The sequence below is a fragment of the Ctenocephalides felis genome, unplaced genomic scaffold, assembly GCF_003426905.1.
Source record: "Ctenocephalides felis isolate EL2017-DRISC unplaced genomic scaffold, ASM342690v1 CF-g0.4_SCAFFOLD_01604, whole genome shotgun sequence".
In the NCBI taxonomy this organism is placed as follows: domain Eukaryota; kingdom Metazoa; phylum Arthropoda; class Insecta; order Siphonaptera; family Pulicidae; genus Ctenocephalides; species Ctenocephalides felis.
Window position 1 is genome coordinate 8,595,581 of NW_020537758.1, and position 21,309 is coordinate 8,616,889.

Consider the following 21,309-nt stretch of genomic DNA (forward strand, 5'->3'; position numbering starts at 1 on the left):
CGGCTTTTTATCAAATTATTACGAAATTCCATAAATTGCTCCAAAGTTATGTTTATATTATTCAGTTCACACAATTAATCAAAATGCAAAGAGAAAATGGTGGAAAATGGGATACATTATGCAAAATTTATATAATTTTAATAGATATATTAATTAATAATTGATAATAAATAATTTTCTAGATTTTTTACATGTTTAAATTATTTTTACAAGTATTTATTTAACAAAAAGTAGAATAAAAATACGACCAAAAATTTTAAATCTAAATCTAATATTTGTGTATTATTTTTTATAATTTTTTAGACTTTTTGTGAATATTTTAATATTACATTGTATTAAGTTATAAATATAATTTTACACTAAAGATTCTTTGAATAAAATAGTTTAGTAATATTAAAAAAATGTATAAAATTAATATATCGTTAGAATGTTCAAACAATTTGCAACTCAATTGCGATTGCTCCGTGGAATATCTCGAGAAAAAAAATAAAATAAATATAATCTAAATAAATTACTTTAAAAAATGTTGCTTATTTCTCTATTGCTCCCCTAAATATAATTTATAGCTTCATCATGCATTAAAATGGACATGCACAGAATCCGAATGCAATTTGCACATTAAAATCAATTATGGAAAATCAATTAATGATTATTTATAATTGTATGTGGCAAAAGCTATTTCGAAATGAGCTGCAAACTACATATATCATTATTACTAACAAACATTTATTTTGGGGACAGAAATTAATTTAGCAAGCAAATGATTTATGTAATGAATAATAGATACAAATAAATTTCACTTTATATATAATTTCCATGATTCCTTTACTCTAGTTTTATTAAAAAGGAATTATTTACTGAATTATCTCCAGGAATTAAATTAAATACTGTGCAGCAGGATTTTCCCAAAAGGGGAAATGAATATATCCGTGAATAACAGTTTATATTTAATCCCATATTGTTTTGGAGCATAAATTGCTTAAAACTACTTCCATATTTCATATAGAATAAATAAATATTATCGTTTGTGCGGAAAAGGAAAAGGTTCAATGTTTACACTTCGTTAGTTTAATTAAATTGTAAGACTCATTTGTTATTTGTACAAGGATAATTGATGTTAGTAGGATATTATTTGGAATTTACCCGGAAAATAAATAAAACTAGTGGTGTATGGCATCGCGGTTTAAGGCAACTTGCTGGAACTTCTCGTACCGTAATGAAATATTCGAGAAATTTAAAATTTATTCAAATGGATCATTATAAATACTGTAACTTTCATCATTTTTGGTATCTTGTTATATCTGAATTAACACTGTGAGAAAATCAAATACAAATTCATTTCTAATTCAATTTAAAAAAAATGTTTTTTTTTTTACTTAAAATTCAAAAAGTGCACCCGCATAGTCACAGTCTAAACGCACTTGCAAATAATTTTGTGCGACGTTTTCACTTATACTGTGCTTTGCTGGGCGGCATTTCCACATTTTCAACAGTTTTCACAAAATTGGAAAAGCGCTTTCCTACAGAAACAGTCCAAACGCATTTGCGAAAACATTTGCACCAGGTTGTTGCTTAGACTGTGCTTAGTTTTGGTAATTTTTTGAATTTTTGACTCAAAATTTTGTTTTAATTTACATAAAGTTTGGAAAAGTGCCCCAGTACAGAAACAGTCTAAACATAGTTGCAAATATTTTTGTACCAGGTTGTCACTTAGACTGTGCTTAGATTGGGTAATTTTTGGAATTTTTTTGAACCAGAAAAATTACATTTTATAATTTATCTATCTAGAAATAAATTAGTATCTGAATTATTTTCGATATTTAAAAAAAACAAATTTTTGGAAATCAAAAAAAAAAAAATTAAGAAAAATAATTTTTCCGAAACGGCTGGACCTGCCTTTGCCAAAAACTAATCACCACTTTTCTTTATAATTACGAATTCAATGATATTTTGAATCATTCAAATCGGATGGTTTGCTCTCTTGAAAACATAGTTTCTATTTTCTGCACTCTTTGCTCTGTGCCTCCGAAACGGCTAGACCTGCCTTTGCCAAAAACTAATCAGCACGACTCCCTATCAATAGGAATCGTATGTTTAATGAATTAATCAAATCGGTTGATCGGCGCGTCGACGAAAAATTGTATCCACACACACATACACACACCATTTTCTTAAGGTACGCCAAAACGTTCAGAAACGTCTGAAACATAAATAAAAGCAATTATTTTAATTTTTAATTTTCAGACGATTATTAAAAAAATCTTTTCTCATGTAGTTTTAATAATATAAAATTCTGTCATGGACAGTTTTTTTCCAAAAATCTCCCGTAAAAAGTGTATTACCATATATTACAGGGTTGTCTATTTTCCAGGGTTGTACATTCGCCAGGGTTGAATAAGTTATCCAAAATCCCATTTCCAGTTATATTTCTCACTTTACAAACACTTAAAATGAATTTATTTGCGGTTTAACGGTAATATTATTCGAATGGCGTCGGAGCCTTTCTATTCATTCACAAACTGAATTGTATAATAAACAAACTTTAGTAGAGAGAATTTAGTTATGTATATATAGTAAGGTATATTTATATTAGTTCAAAGTGCTATTTAAACTGCGAAATGAACAATTCCGTAGCTGTAAACGCCTCTGAATTACAGTACAGGGATTGAATTAATAATTAATCGTAATAAACGATAGAGTTATTCGCTTGTTGGCTATAAAACGATTTTAATGATTTGGTTCAAGGATTGAAAAGTCGTAGTAACAATTTTCTATATATATACATAATAAAATATGTCCCTTCAAATGTGTATCAAAAATCAATATTTCATATTATTCCATCAAAGACATCAAATCGGATTATTCAGGCAAATACTTCGCCGTCGTCTTATAAAATAGGCATTGATTTATACAAATTGAAAACACGAAAGATCAAAAGTCACAAAGTCATATTTACGAAACAATTGCGTTGGCGTCACGTCACAAAAACATGACATACAATTCTGAACAGATTCTAATCATAAAAACCCACATTTATAAACAAAGATATTTTGAAAAAGGATATATGTCTCCTACAATTTTCTGGTTTTTTGTATCCAAGTTCAATTGTTTGTATCCATATATTATTGACTACGGAATCTATAAAAATCCAATACAATGTGTTTTTGTGTTGGTCGTAACATCTTGTGACAAATCCCCTTGAATAAAAAAATCCCTCGAGAACCTCTATAAAATTGGACGATATTGGCTTCGAATTTTCTAAGGTCGCAGTAGTAAAGGAAAAATGAGAATTTGATGAACTTTTAGATTTAGACATTTTTATGTAAAAATATAAATATTAATTATCATTTTGTGGTTTGGGGTTTTCTGCCGAATGATATTTATTTCATCCTTTTATTCCCGAGAAATATTATCCCCAGTATATTTTTTCCCCCTGGTTATGATTGCATTCGGCTTATCCCATATTTCTTGAAAAGGGTTAATCTAATTCAATACGACTCCGAGAAGATTTAGGGGAAAAGTATATCAGACATGGCTAAACCTAATAATATCGATAGAAAATTGATATTTGATAAAAATATTCTAGTCAAGGTAGAAAGAAACAGTTTTTGTATGTCTTAATAGTTTGTACAGGAATCTTTCTTGAATCCAAAGACTAAATTCTTTAAAGAACTCTACTGAGGAGCAATATTAATTTTCATATAAGTAATATAAAATGACTCTATTCGAGAGCAAACTAAATTTTGATTGAAAATGCAGAAAAAAGACTTCGCTGACGAGCAAACTTATTTTTAATGTATGAGTTTTAGAAAAAGAGATCCTACTAACGAGCAAACTTAATTTTGACCATGATAAAAAACTCTAATAACGAGCAAACTTAATTTTGATTATAAGAAGAGACTCTACTGACGAGCCAACTTAAATTTTGATCATAATAAGGGACTCTACTAACGAGCAAAATAATTTTGATTTTGGAAAAAAAGTCTACTGACGAGAAAATTTAATTTTGATCATGAAAAAGAATTCTACTGACAAGCAAACATAATTTTGACCATGATTAAGGACTCTACTAACAAGCAAACTTGATTTTGATTATGAGAAGGGACTCTACTGACGAGCAAATTTAATTATTTCATATAAAAAGTCTCTACTGACGAGCAAACTCAATTTTGATCACAAAAGGAACTCTACTGACAAGCAAACACAATTTTGATTACTAAAAGGAACTCTACTGATAAGCAAATTTAATTTTAATAATGAGAAGGAACTCTACTGACGAGCAAACTGTAGAATATGAGAAAATGACTCTACTGACGAGCTAACTAAATTGAAATCTGGAATATGAAAAAAGGACTATACTGGCTAAAAAACTTTCTAATCTTTGATATCAAAACTAAATTGAGGACTCTACTGACGAGCAAACTAAATTGAAATCTTGAATATGAGAAAAGAACTCTACTGACGAGCAAACTAAATTAAAATATAAAATATGAAAAAATGACTCTAGTGACGAGCAAAATTAATTTCGCCCTAGAATATGAAAAAAAGACTCAACTGACGAGAAAACAAAATTGAAATGTAGAATATAAAAAGGACTTTACTGACAAGCAAATTAAATTAAAATCTCGAACATAAAAAAGAACTCTACTGACAAGCAAACAAAATTGAAATCTAGAATTGAATATAGGACTCTACTGATGATCAAACTCATTTTCGATCTGGCAGAAGAAATTATATTGAAATCTAGAATTGAAAAAACTCTACTGACGAGCAAACTTAAATCGCTATCTTATTTTCTATTTAATTTTTAAAATTAAAAAAAAAAATAATGCTAAGTTTTAAAATCAGGCATCTTTTATATCTCGAAAAAATATTATTATTATGTTTAGAATTAATATGCATTGGAAGATGAAAAAGGACTCTACTACTGAGGAAACTAAAAATCTAGAATATGGAAGAAGACTCTACCGACGAAAAAACTCATTTTTGATCATAACATAAAATATAACCTCATTTAAAGTGAGAGGAGACTTTTTAAATAAATTACTTAAAGAATTTTTTCAATTCCAGGCTTAGCTAATTTTGATTTGAAAACAAATGATTACAAGTGCTTTGTATACTTTAACAAATAGAGATATTTACTATTCATTATTTCGTCACTTATTTCATTTACCCAGATCTCTACCCATTAGTTTTTCTTCGCCATGTGTTCTCCAAAAACTTTCCCATTTCCCACTTAGTTTTCCGGCTAATCTCTTTCAAGAAACTGACACTGATTCTCCTAGGGCAACAAGGGCAAATGTGTTAACAACAACAACAACACGAACTTGATATAATATTCGCTAAGGGAAAGGACACAAGGGTGAGTCCTTCATCTCCTCATCCCTTTATCCCTTCTAACAAGTCATCATGTACTACGCTGACTGAATAAACATTAGAAGAGACGAAATCTAGGAATTGAGGCATTGGGACGTAGAAAATTACCATTAATACCAGTGTTACTATTATTATTAATCTCTGTATCGGTGTAGTGGATGTTTTCTAGTGCCTGGTTTAATTTTAAATTGTTTCCGCAATTTTCAGACAAAGATACGATCTTTTCGCAGAAGTTGTTCGGAAAACTGCACGAAAAGTCGATATACAACCGGGGCGGAGTGCCCGGTGCACGCGAACGAAAACACTCAACTTTTAATAGACAGAGAGCTGGGTAATTGAAAATTTTAAATCGGGGATGAAAGTTTGATCTGTGTGGAAGTGATGTGTAAAAACTGTTTTTGAAAATGTGGTGTGGTTTGGAAGTTACACGAGTTTGAAATTTGGATTGCATAATAGTAAAAATGCCTTATAGGGGAAATCTGCTTTAGATATTTCAGAAAATTGGTGTTTTTGATGAATTTTTAGGGAAGGAAATAAATATTTAATTGAAACGAAACTTTCAGGTTTTATTGTAATATATTTCAATATTCTTCTCAAATTTTTTCATTAAAATATTTGTCATAATATGCAAGGTGCAAGCACTTTGCCAACGCGCCACTAATGTACTACTAAATTTAAATATACAAATTATTAAAGTCCTCATTTCAACTACAAATTATTCAAAATTTTAATATCCAGGTGTAAATAACAATTTTTACTAGATGGCCGTAAATTTTTTCTAGTATTTACTAATGTAAAAAAATTATAATGTGCAGAATGAAAATTAAAAGTTATTTGAAGAATTGTCAAAAAATTTACTAAATCCATATATTGCAATGGGAATACTCAAGTCTACATTTCAAGTACGCATTAGTCAAAATTTTAATATCCAGGTGTATAAAACAATTTTTACAGAATATTAATAAATTCTATCTCGTTTTCATTATGGCAAAAAAATTGTAATGTCCTGAATAAAAATTATAAATTATTTGAAGAAAAGTGAAAAAAAAATGTACTAAATCCATATATTGCAAACTATGGAGATATTATAGTCTGCATTTCAATTACGAATTATTCAAAATTTTAATATCCAGGTGTATATAACAATTTTTACTAGATTTCAGTAAATTTTATCTAGTATTTACTTCTAGTAGTGTAAAAAATTATAATGTGCAGAATGAAAATTAAAAGTTATTTAAAGAATTGTCAAAAAATGTTCTGAACCCATATATTGCAATTGAAATACTCAAGTCTGCATTTCAACTACGAATTTTAACAACTTTTAATAGTGATAGAGCTGGGTAATTTCGAAAACAAAAATTGGAAACCAAAGTTTGCCTTACGTAGAAATGCTGTGTGAAAACCCTTTTTGAAAATATTTTGTAATTTGGGAGATATTTGGTTTTGAAATTGTGATAGCAAGGAATGTAATGGGTAATTGATAATCAAGAATTGGCGGCAAAAACTGTGTTTAAAAATGATAGCAAAGTTACCCAAATGTTATTTTAAATTCTTGTGCAGAAAAATGAATGAAAATGAAGATAAAAAATTGGATACAAAAACTGTGTTTAAAAATAATAGCAAAGTTACCCAAACATTTTTTTAAATTCTTTTGCATTAATAATTTTGTTACCAAAGACTGCATTTTTCCATATACCTTGGTTAAAAATAACTTCATACAAGAACGTGTATATATAATATCTTTAATGTGTGGATATTATAGCTTCGTAAATTATTTTTCCCGAAGCTATTTTACTATTCTTGGCCTCGTAGTAGGTACTGCACCACAATTTATTATTTCGTTTCAACTATATTTACGATAAGACACGAAAATTGTATGTGAGGTCGGTGAAACGTTAGAAAAGCTGTTTTATATAAAATATATATTATAATAATATATATATATATATATATATATATATATATATATATATATACATTTTTATATAAAATATATATACAATTACGAAGCTATTTTATGGAGCTGGGATTGTAGAAAATTGCTATGGTAAAGGGGTAAAGGTCACATGGTTTTATCAAATTTGGTGCAAAAATAAAATGAGAAATTTTTCAATTTTTATACAGCTTATCTATTATAATTTTCCTACCTGATGTGGAGTTGATGGAGAAAAATCCTTCAGCGTTTCCTGAAGAAAATCTGAAGGACAATCTGGTCTGATCGTCTCTATCAGCATCGACAGCCTCTAGAAGAAAAACAGCAACTCCTGCCGGCGAATTTTCAGCAATTGTCGTTTTGTAAACTGCTGATTCAGTCATTGGAGCATTGTCGTTCACATTTGCTACTTCTATGAAAACCTGAAGAGGGAAAAAAGATTTATGAGAAAATTATAGAGAAAAATAACTTGTTTTTTACATTTTTGTTCGGTGTATTTTTTTTTCGATAACAAATTTCTTTTCCTAAAACAACTACTGAGTTGTTTTCTCTAACATGTCAATGTAGTATACAATGTCCCTTTTCGGCGAACTATTGTAAATTCATTAAATTTACTGAATGTCCTTTACTGGACAGTTGTAAATAAAAGAGTTAATATAAAAAATAAAATCTTTTCCTCAATGTTTTCAACAACTGAATGAGTACTAGAAGGAAGTTCTAGTAATGATATCCTGGTTCGTGCATCCTAAATGAGTTTTTCGCTTCCAAACACTAATTTACGAGCTAGTGAGATTACTATTGGCACTACAGCTGATAATTGGCAAGTACTTCACTTGCACATAGACAGGGAGCCGGGGGAAAAAAATAAAACAAAACTTAATTGTTTTTGTGCCACTCGTAATAATTTAATAGTAACTTTTGTACCCTATTCAAGATAAATTTAGTTGAAAGTGTCATTTAGCCTTAAGGCAAGTTGCAAAACCTTACCGGTAAGTAATAATTAACTTAATCACTCGAAATTAAGATTTAGATATTTAGATAACATTTTTAACTGTTTTTTGATAATCAAGTTTTGCTTTTAATTAAATCAAAACATTAGATGAAATATAACAATTGCATATTAAACATTTATATCTTAACAGGATAAATTTAACAAAAATCCCAAATTAATGTCTTGATCCTTCTAAAATGAACACTCTCTTTTTCTTATATTTTTTATTAATTTCAATTGAGACTAAATATTTTTTTTTATATTTTATTAGGATAAAATTAAGAATCGGTTCCAAATTAATGTTTTAAGCTTTCTGAATCTAGTAGTTTCTTTTTCTTACATTTTTTATTAATCTAAATTGTGACTATTCATCACTTTCTGACGTTTTCAATAATGTTTCCTGGTTTGTTGTCATCGTACTTGATTAATATGGTAATTGAATCATTAAGTTTACATTAATTGCACTGGGATTGTTTTGAAGTGTTAATCACCTCGTAGTGCATATATATATATATATATATATATATATATATATATATTTACAGATGACTATACATATATCTCATGTCCCATATCGTACAAATTGTATTTTGTATACAAATTGTAATAGTGTTGTAATTAGTTTAGAATAAGAAAATATTTTGTGATTAGATTATGCATAGTTTTATAAGCTTTACTATGATATACAATGATATATGTGTTCTTGAACAAAATTTTAAGGTATTTAGCAAAAACTGAATAAATATTCCCAGCCAATCATGTCAATGCTGACCATACATACTAGTTTTTTATTGCCAAAGTTTATCGATTTAATACAATTATTTCTAACACAGCAATGTACAATTTATACAATATTTTATAAGTATGTTATGCAGAATTTTACAAACTTTACTACAATATATAATAATATATGTGTTTTAGAACAAAATTTTACGATATTTAGCAAAAACGGAGAAAATGTCCTTAGCTTAACACAGAACATGAAAGTTTATCGATTTGAGTAATATTGCCAAAGTTTATAGATTTTTTTATTAATTTCTAATATAGCAATATGCAATTATTTTATGAGCATATTATGCAGAACTTTATAAACATTACAACAATATATAATAATATATGCGTTTTTGAACCAAATTTTGAAATATTTTGGAAGAAATGTCCTCAGCCAATTGTTTCAGTTCAAAGCAAAGCACAAAGGGTTCTGTATTGCCAAAGTTTGACAATTTATTTCAATTATTTTTACCACAGCAATATACAAATATTTTATTACCATTTTATGCAGAACGTTTCTACAATATATAATAATATGTGTCTTAAAATAGAATTTCAAGATAAAATCTGAAGAAATGTCCCTAGCTTAACACAAACTATAAAAATTTGTTATTGCCAAAGTTAAATGAAATTTTTACAATTATTTCTAATTCAGCAATGTACAATTATTGTATATGTATGTTATGCAGAATTTTATAAACTTTACTACAATATATAATAATATATATGACATCTAACAAACGCTTAGCAAAAACTGAAAAAATGTCCAAAGCCTCTTATGTTGATTCCTTACAACACTTTGCAAACACTTGAAACTTATTTATGTTCTAGTCAAGAACGAGAAGAAAGGTAAAACTAGTCCTGGAAAATAATTTCTACAAATTCCAATAGTATAGAAATATATATAGTAAAATGTTTTTACTTCAGATTTTTACATTTTTCATATACCTAAACATTTTTAATATCCTTCTGGTACTAAATAATTTAGTTGAATAATTTTTGAAAATTTTTGGAAATTTATTTTTGTCTCCAGTATACCAGAGGTATTATTAAAACCTCTTTGTTCAAGTTGCCAAAAGTACTTTGTCATCACATCAGTGATCAAACAATCATACATACATACACACCCAAGAGTCCTTAATATCTGTCCTTTACCAAGTTGGTGCCAAATTCTCAAACTCAGGTGACTGTTTGTCCCATATAACACCAGTACATGGTGTTCGTCATGGTGACATAGTTGTACAGTTGTAGTTATATATAGTTAGCTGCAGTTTAGGTCAAATCGTGTGCAGAACACGGAAAACAGAAGACGCATTACGACGTAATATCCGAAATTCTGCCCTGTCAGAAGACCACGACCAGGAGCAGTAGCTGTGTGTTTGTATGTATGTAGATTGTGTACTTGCACGTCACTTATGGCGACATTTAACAGAATGGGAAATGGGATATGTATAGTCACCTGGATATATGTATATATATATATATATATATATATATATATATGTATATTAGGTTGTCAAATATCTCCCTTCCGCTTTTTTGCTCTTGGTTTATAATACAAAAAGGCGGAAGGGAGATATTTGACAACCTTATATATACAGGAAGCATTTTGTGGGCGACCAAGATTCGTTTTCTCAGTATTATCGAACTAAAAATCAACTTTAAATAATTAATTAGCACCAAAAACCTGATCAAAGTCTTTAAAAAGTCATATGCTCGATTACAATTAATAGTTTGATAAAATTTTGTTATAAATTCAATATAAATTTTAAATGTGGGCGACCAAGATTTGTTTCCTCAGTTCTTCAGTTTTTGCCAAATATCTTAAAATTTTGTTAGAAGACGTATATATTATTATATATAATACTGATATGTATGAAAATGTGCATAACATACTCACAAAATAATTGTATATTGCTATATTAGAAATAATTGTAATAAATCGTAAACTTTGGCAATACAGAAACTTCTATGCTCTGGTTTGAACTGACGAATGAAGCTAGGGACATTTCTTCAGTTTTTGCAAAATATCTCAAAATTTTGTTACAAGCACAAATTATTATATATTGTAGTAAAGTTTCAAAAATTCTACATAAGATACTTATAAAATATTTATATATTTATATACTAAGAATAATTTAAAAAAATCGATAAACTTTTTCAATTTCTACGGTCTACTTTAAAGAGACACCATTAAAACTCAGAGACATTTCTTCAGTTTTTTTAAAATATCTTAAAATTTTGTTTGAAACCACATATATTAATACATATTGTAGTAAAATTTATGACATACTAACAAAATAATTGTATATTGCTATATTAAAAATTAATTAATATAAATTGATAAACTTTAGCAATAATAATTTTTTATGGTCTGGTTCAACTGACAACATGAGAGCCCAGGAATATTTCTACAGTTTTTGCTGAATATCTTGAAATTTTGTTTCAAAACATAAATATTATGATATATTACAGAAAAGTTCATGAAATTCTGCATAACATAGTAAAAAAATAACTGCACATTGCTAGATTAGAAATAATTTTAAAAAATCGATAAACTTTAGCAATTCAGAAACTTGGCATTGAACTGACAACTTATGAGGATAGGGACATTTTTTCAGTTTTTGCTGAATTTTTCAAAATTTTGTTAAAAAACATATATAATTATATATTATAGTAAAGTTTTTAAAATTCTGCATAACATGGTGATAAAATAATTGTATATTGTTGTGTTAGAAATAATTGAAATAAATCGATAAACTTTGCCAATAAGAAACTTTTATGGTCTTTGTTAGGCTAGGGACATTTCTTTAGATCAGTTATTCAAGGAGTCCACGGCATGGAAAACAAAATTTGAGGGTCCATGAAATAAAAATGGGGGTCCACGGCATATTTAGAACTGAACCAAAAAGTAAAGAAAAACATTACATATAAAAGGTAAAGTATAGTAACAATGTGTGTTAAATTTCATCAAAATCGCAACATGTATTTTTGAGATCATCTGTTTAAATGTTAGTATTGAGCGCGGAGTGAGCCACCAATCAACCTTGCATATCTCAGAAACTATTGAATGTTTCAACTTTAAATTTCTGTCAATTATTTAGTAAAGTGTACTAACAATGTATGTCAAGTTTCATCAAAATCGAATAATGCATTTTCGAAAACGTATAATCTGTTTCAATTCTAGTATTGAAAGCGAAGCGAGCCACCCATCGACCTTGCATATTTCAGAAACTACTGAATGTTCCAACTTTGAATTTTTGTCAAATATTTAGTAAAGTGTACTAACAATGTATGTGAAGTTTCATCAAAATCGAATTATGCATTTTCGAAAACATACAATCTGTTTCAATACCAGTATTGAGAGCGGAGCCAACCAGCCACCCATCAACCTCGCATATCTAAAAAACTACTGAATGTTCCAACTTTAAATTTTTGTCAAATATTCAGTAAAGTATAGTAACAATGTGTGTCAAGTTTCATCAAAATCGACTTATGCATTTTAGAGAACTTATATATCTTAGGATGGTTGGAGGAATAGTTCAACCATGAATTCAAAGCAATTTTGTGCATTGATTTATTATTTATAAAAAATATCGCAAGGGGTCCACGGCACAAACAAGTTTGGGAACCTATGCTTCAGATTATGCAAAATATCTTAAAATTTTGTTCAAAAACACATATATTATTATATATTGTAGTAAAGCTTATGAAATTCTGCATAACATACTTATAAAATAATTGTATATTGCAATATTAAAAATAATTGAAATAATTCGTTAAACTTTGGCAATAAGAATCTTTGATGGCCTGCGTTAAGCTAGGGACATTTCTTTAGTTTTAAAATTATTTTAAAATTTTGTTCAATAACACATATATTAATGTATATCATAGTAAAGTTCATAAAATTTTGCAAAACATGCTTATAAAATAATTGGACATTGCCGTGTTAGAAATAATTGTAATAATTCGACAAACTTTAGCAATAACAATTTTTTATGATCTGGTCACATAAGAGCTCAAGGACGTTTTTGCAGTGTCTGCAAAATATCTCAAAATTTTGTTCTGCAACATATATATCATTATATACCATAGCAAAGCTTATGAATTTCTTTACAACCTAATCACATAATATTTTCTCATGCTAAACTAATTATAACACTATAACAAATCGTAACAATTATACTCCTGGTACTACTTTTATATTCTTTTTTCTTTGCTGGGAAGATAAATAATCTATTCCACTACATATTCCTTATAGAAGGAAGTTTCAAGTGTTGTAAGGAATCGCTTTTGCTTGTTATCTTGTAATTCGTTCTGATTGTAAACCAACCTATATATTATTCAAAATCACTCACATGTCGGGAAATTCAACTAACGAGAGAAAGTTTTCAGAGGGAATAACGAGCTCTGTAGGAAGATATATATAGTAATAGACTAGTATATATATATATATATATATATATATATGTATATATATATATATATATACTAGTATTTTGCCATTTATTGATTTACTACTTCAGTGCAAAACGACTCATTGAGAGGTGACGAATGGGTATGGTTTATTTGAAAAACTAAAAGCTTTCCCTACATTTTGTGTCATTTGCAATAAAGTGTTCCGAATTTTTGTAAATTTACTTTATTTGCTAATATTTTATCAGAATTACTGTATTTCAAAAATATTTGTATTTCAAATTTTTACCTTCACAAATCCACAATTTTAATATTTGCCATGCAAAAAGCTTTGAATGTCCTAACTACGTACGTGTACTACATTATGTACGTGTACTACATTATGTCAATTTTTTGAGCTTAAAATATTTTAAACAAATTACCATTATGTATTTATCAGTAAATTAATTATTAAATAAATAAATATTTTTTAAAAATAATTTCTATCTAAATAAATCATTTTCCAAGTACATTTTCCTCTATTAGTGAGTATCTATCTTCTCAAGTGTAATTTATAAATCAAATTTTGCGATTTAATTAAACCAATAAATTAGATTGTTCAATATTGCGGGATTTGGAGTTCCGTCGTTCATTACCCTATTTTACAGCTACTGTAGGGGCTGTTATATAGGGGCTGATATAGGGGCTTCTATAGACAGGGGCTGTAAAGGCGAGATTTACAAGTCACTTCGTGGATTAATGGATAAACGAGGGACATGGGTAAATTCTCACTACGATGTAAATATATATATATATATATATATATATATATATTGGAATTGGATTGCATAAAACTTAAAATTTCAGGAATAATTCAAACAAGAGTTCTTTAGTAAGTCTATTTAATTTTAATCACAAGAATATGCAAGTCTGGGCTCCGATTAATTTTATACAAAATTTTAATATTCAAGTATATATAATAGGATATACCAAATTTCAATAAATTGTATCTAGCTTTTACTGATGTTAATAGATAAAAGTGTCTAGAACAAAATTTTCTAGTTATTTAAAAAAATCCAGAAAAATGTACCGAATCTAACGATTTCATATAAGGAGTATATACAAGTCTAGGTTCTGATTAATTTTATACAGAATTTCAATATGCAACAATTATATCAAATTTTAGTAAAATTGTTATAATAATAACAATTTATATCAAATTTTAGTAAATTGTATCTAGTTTTCAATAATGCTAATAGGTAAAAATGTCTTGAATAAAATTTTGTAGTTATTTAAAAAAAGACCAGAAAAGGTCTTAAATCTATATCTTTTCAATAAGAATCATATACAAGTCTGGTTTTCGACTAGTTTTATACAAAATTTCAATATGCGGATATAAATAATAATTGATAACAAATTTTAGGTAATTTTATATACTTTTTTTACCAAAATTCAATCGAAGAGACTAGAACAAAATTTACAAGTTAAATGTGATTAAAATCAGATAAAAAGAAATCAATATTGATTGAATTTTACTAAAGCCGACTTAAATCGTTAAATTTGCCTAAAATTATTAAATTTTGCTGTAATTGATTAAGATGATATAAAAAGTAATAAAAATTTATTTTTAGCAATAGAAGCAATTTATTTTTAAAAATTAGAATATCATAGTAAGTGCAGAAGGAATTACGTAAGAATAGTATAAACTTATTAATGGAATTTAAATTTTATTAAATCAGCATTATAATAGCAAAATTTTCTGAGACTATTTTCGAAGTAATCAGTGTTACTGGAAAGTCTTAGTAAACATGATTAATGAGTGATTTTGGAAGATCTTACGTAATGAACAAACGACGAATGAATTATTCATTATTCAAACAGTCGAAAACACTGATCATTAGTAGCACTAGAATTCTCTGACAAAATTGTAAAAATATGGAATTCTTACACCCTTCATTATTCAGATTAATTTAAAAACTTGCACGTACCCAAAGAAAAAAATCCAGATTTTTTTTATACTTTGTTTGCTGTACAATTTTTATTTTACATCCAACATATTTTTTATTTTAATATATTTCTAGATTCTTTTTCCTTTTTCAAATTTACAGAATTATTCCAAGTCGGTTTTTAAGTTGCACTTTAACATTTTCCCACGGGATTTAGGTTTCCGTATAAGAAAAATTCTTCTTAAAAACTTTTAAATTTCTAGAAACTTCACTTTACAACTCCTCGTTTCGTCTTTTGTGAGAGAGAAGTTTTGGCATGATATTGAAATTGTATTTATTACCTATTCTGTATACCAAAAATGTATCTATAGACATTGGAAAACGATAGGTAAAATTATAAAGTAAAATAGTATAATAATAATAATAATGATATATAATTATATATCTATAACCCTCACATTTTTCCTTTACAAAAGTATATTTTCATTGTAACATTATTTTTATTTGATTATTTCCGTGTAAATCCCTCGGCTTTTGTTTTCGCCCATTCATCTTTTGTTCTCGAGACCTTTTTTTCTGCGCCTTTTTTTTATTCTTCTGACAAAGGACCTACACTCTGGTATCCTTATAACGATGAAAAGGATCCTCGATGATAAAAATATAGCAGTAATACATTGACATCCTACACGTGTAGTTTTTATTGATGACGAGCCTCAAAAAGAACTCGATTGATTACAGGAGAGTCCATGTCTCTGATCCTTGCTTTGACCATACTCAAAATATATATTATCTATCTTGTAGAATTTCTATAATAGTTTACCATCCAGTTTTCAGTTAAGTGTTTCCATTGGAGCCAAAGTTGGCAGCTGGAAAGCAATTGTAGGCATCATCAATGACCACTTAGTACTATGACCATAGTCATAGTCATAGTAATAGTCATAGTAGTAGTCGTGTCTGTGTTTAGTTAGTTGTTCAACAGTCGAGAAGTTAAATTGAAATCATGTTTTGATTGGTTTGTTATATCACTGATATAATTACTTACTGACTTTGACCAAACTGAAATAGATCACTTGATAGTAGATACAGATGGTGTAATAGTTGAACGATTAATTTCAACAGTTTAGTCACATTTTTATTAGAAAAGTGTAATGGTAAATGTCACAAAAATTTGCAATAGTAACAGTAATTGGCATGTTGCATGTACTGCCCAATATTTGTAAAAAACGTATTAATAAAAAGTATGAACTTGTACTTCTAAGTTAGTCACTTGCATATTAAAACTGAGTTGAAAATCACGGTTGTATATTATGCTCATTAGAATTAACTGGGAAAGCAAAATTAATTTTTGCAAGGCCTGAGTTCCTGGAGTGTTTTGTTTAATTACTGGTTTATTCGGCAATATTGATTCTAGTAAATGCTGGCAATTAAATTTACAATACGAGGTCTGTTCAAAAAGTACCCGGAATTTTCGTTTTTTCAAAAAAATATTTATTTATTCGTCTACATTAATGTGGTCCCCTTCAAAGTAGTCCCCCCCAGATATAATACACTTATGCCAGCGTTTTTTCCAATTTTCGAAGCACCCTTGATATTCACTTTTTGATATGTCCTTGAGCACTCTCAGCGATTTTCTTCAATCGAGGAAAACCGCCGTCCTTTCATGGGTCTCTTCAACTTTGGGAATAGGAAAAAGTCACACGGAGCCATATCTGGTGAATTTTTGCACTTTGCAACACTTTATTTCATTTTTTACGCAAAATTTAATACAAATTCTTTGACTTTTCAATTCTTCCATTGTAAAAATCGCCGAGCTCAGAAAAACACGTCGAACCTTAGCGACTACCACAGACAAAGTAAACAGTAAATATAGCTGAAAATTTCATCATACTTTAGGGGCATATATACCAACACAATAAAAAAAAATTTTGACAATCAGACACTCCAGACCCGCGAAATTTAATCATTAGTAATTCCGGGTACTTTTTGAACACACCTCGTACAATTTTGGTTTTGCAGCGATCTAGTCCAAATCTAACAATACATGTTCCTACACAAATGCATACAAGATATCAATTAGTCGCCAAGGGTACCTAATCGTATTACTATAGGCCGTCTAGTACATCTATAGATAGAACTAATAGTTCCAGAAACGGGCAATAAATGATCTATTATTCTGCTAATAATTGTTCCTATCAGGAATAATTCCTCTGACTATTTATAGAAGTTGATCCCTCCTCTTCCTCCTCTAGTTGATTTTTGTTAGGTTCATATTTTAACCACACCACATTGTGATCTCTTTGTATCAAAACCTTTGTCCTTGTTCGTGTTTATGTAAAATAAAGGGATTAAATCGCCTATAGAGTTAGTTTGCATGCGAAAACGATCAAAGGCATTAATTAAAGCCCGATGGGGCTTGTTCGGGTCCAATTCGCTCTTAGGCTGGGAACAAACTTATAAAATGAAAACTGGATATCGAATCATTTTTTTAATAATAATTTGTTTGGTAAATTGCCGAAGTTTGTGATCGTCACAAATAGAGCAACTTTAAGGGAGTGTTCTAGTCCAAAGCATGATTTTTTTGTGTGGTGTTTGAATCAATGTAAAAAGAAAACACGCAATATTTTTAATAACCATTCTTTGAGGTTATAAATTGCAATTCTAAAAATACAAAAAAAATGAAAATTGAAAACAGTCGAAGAGTTTTAATTCTAGCAGGCGAAGAATTGGTGAGTCTCAAAAAATCCCACAAAATTACAAATTATTTGCTTAGTGTTATGTGAATTATATTGTTTAGAAATATATATCCGGGACATTTAGTTTTTTTTATAACTTTTGATTTTACTCTGGAACATTCTGGTTTGTTTAATTTGTGCAAAATATTAAAATTTACTACAATTTAGTATAATTTGTTATATATACTTTCATATTAAATTTTGGATTAAAACCAACAGAAACACTGTATTTTACATTTTGCTAGTTAGCACTATAAAATTTAGGACATTTTTTTAGATTTTTATCATGTGTGTTTCAAATTTACTTCAAGGCATTTTACTTCATTTGCATCAGTAAAAACTAGATCAAATTTACTATTTTTTGGCATAATATGTTATATGCATTTATATGTAAAAACTTTGGATAAAACTGACGGAAACGCTGTCTTTTATATTTTGCTAGTTAGCACTATATAAATTAAGGACATTTTCTTGTTAAATAAAATCTTGAAATTTGTTATATAACTTTTAAATGTACTTCGGGACACTATGCTTTAAATGCTTAAGTAAAATCTAGATAAAATTTACAAAAATTTTGCAAAATTTATCATATACACTTTAATATTAAATTTTGGATTAAAACTGATAGAAACGTTGTATTTTATATTTTACTATATATAAATTCAGGACATATTTTTTAGATTTCGTCACATAACGTTTAAGTTTATTTCAGGACACTTTGCTTCAATTACATTGATAAAACCTATATACAAATTTCTGAAATTTAGCAAAATATGTTATATATACTTTTATACTAAATTTTTGAGTAAAACAGATAAAAACGTAGTCTTTTATACGTTGCTAGTTAGCACTATATAAATTCAGGACATTTTTCTGGATTTTGTCATATAACTTTTAAATTTACTTCAGGGCACTATGCTTTAGATACACAAGCAAAAACTAGATAAAATTCATTAAAATTTAGTATAATTTGTTATATATACTTCTATAATAAATTTTTATTATAACGCTGTCTTTTATATTACAGGACATTTTTTTGGATTTTGTCACATAACTTTATATAATTTGTTTTACCTGATGTGGACCTACCCCAAGAGTGTTATCCAATTCCGATGGTCGATTTTCAGTATTTTGGTAGATCATTAACCGCCGGCGGTACATGACCGCAAAAGCCGACTCATGTCGTTTCAAATCGCATTAACAGACGGGAATTAAATAGAAATCCTATTTCTATCGAGAATATCGATTTATAAAAATGATGAATATGTTTTACAGTAAATATTTTTATATACTCATGACATAAACAATAAAATACACATATATGTATGTATATACATACATATATATCCCTTATCCTCCTAAGTAGTGCCGCCGGAATAATAATAGAGCATTCTGCATAATAGTTAGTCACGGAGTATAGTATATAGTAGTATATAGTTATATGGCCATATAGATGGCTATATTAATTTCTGTAGTGTGCGAATTGCCTGTGATATCACAATAATTGCATATTCGCCGACATTAACGACGGACTCAAAATGGAGAGCTCTGAGGGCTCCAACAAGTACTTGGAGTTGTCTGAGAAACAAAGGAACAGGAATCGAAATATAGGTAGATGCAAATATATATATATACACTGTAAAAGTATAAAATCTATAGTCCTAACCAACTATTTGTAATGCAGAGAGATGAAATAATATTGCCCTTGTTTAACGCTTTTTCTTTATCTAGTTGAATAAAAGAACCTTCCGCAAAACGTCCTTTGCTTTTTGTTCAAACTGAACGCGTCGCTTTAAATATATATATATATATATATATATATATATATATATATAGTGTATTTTAATATTTAATTATGTAATGACAGAATTAATTTTATAAATATTTACATAACAAACATGCTAAAAATTTTGAAAACATGGGGTAAACCTCAAAGTGTCAATGGAGCATTTGGAGCTATTTTTATCAAAAATCCGTGGTTTTAGAGAAAAGTTACAAAAAGACAAAATAACAATTACATCTTTGTACACATAAATTAGTAATTTATAAAAAAATTGGTTTATTTACTAACCTGTACACAGCTATGTTTTGGAACAACTGCCTGATCTTTTGCACAAACTGTCAACCAATAAAATGGTGTTGTTTCTGCGTCCAAAATCGACGTTGTTTTAATTGTTCCATCTGGAAAAAATAACAAAAAATTATAAAAAATTGTAAAAAATGTATACAATACTTATGCTGCTTCTACAATATGCTTGCATTAATTTTTGTTAAATTTTTGTAATATATTTAGTACTTAAATGGACAAAAAGAAAACAAAAATACTGGTGCAAAATTCAACCATGAAATTTAGTTATAATTATTAATACTAATATAACTAATAAGTCACATATGGTTAGTATTGATTTAACTAATAATTACCAATATTATCAAAATATTTTATTTTAAATAAGTATCTTGTTTTTTATTTAAAATCGTAAAATATTTCATCTCTCCTAGTTTTGCTGATTTAGTTGATAGACAAAAGAAAAATGTTATTTCTTCCTCAGTGTAAATTTCCAACTTAAAAATCCTTTGAGAAGATTGCAGGATTTATAATTGTATAAAATTTATGTCCTTAAGCATAAAAGATAGTTTTATTACGATTATAAAATGAACAGAGAAATGAGGACGAACGACGAGATAAAAACTTAACACTTATGTCTTTTATGATTTTTTACAATTTTTTCAGAAATTATTAAGAGATGTTTTAAGCGTTATTGTGATAGTAGATGTATATAAATTCAGTGTATATTTTTCCCGTTTTATTTTTGGAAGCAGATGCCTATTATTTTTGTAATTTTACGGTCGTGATCGCGCATTCGAAAAAATGTTTTAGGTGTGGTAATCTAAAATGTATAGGAAAAGGCACGCAGAAATTTATATATATTTATGTATGTATATACATACATATATATATATATATATATATATATATATGTATATCTATTTTTTAACAAAAAAATTCATTTTTTTAAGTGTCAAAAGCTCTAATTATAAATCTTCAACTCTTACTTTAGAAATGTAAGTTTCAATCTGAAATCTTGGGTAAACATTATAAAAATATACGATTTTATTTTATTTTATATAAATTTTTTTAATTAATTTGTCAAAAACAACTTTTCT

The 21,309-nt window shown here is 27.9% G+C and overlaps 1 pseudogene; it reads right to left on the bottom strand.

Annotated features, from left to right (window-relative positions):
• The window catches only part of LOC113373314, a 518,232-nt pseudogene that overhangs the window by 107,371 nt on the left and 389,552 nt on the right, over window positions 1–21,309 (bottom strand).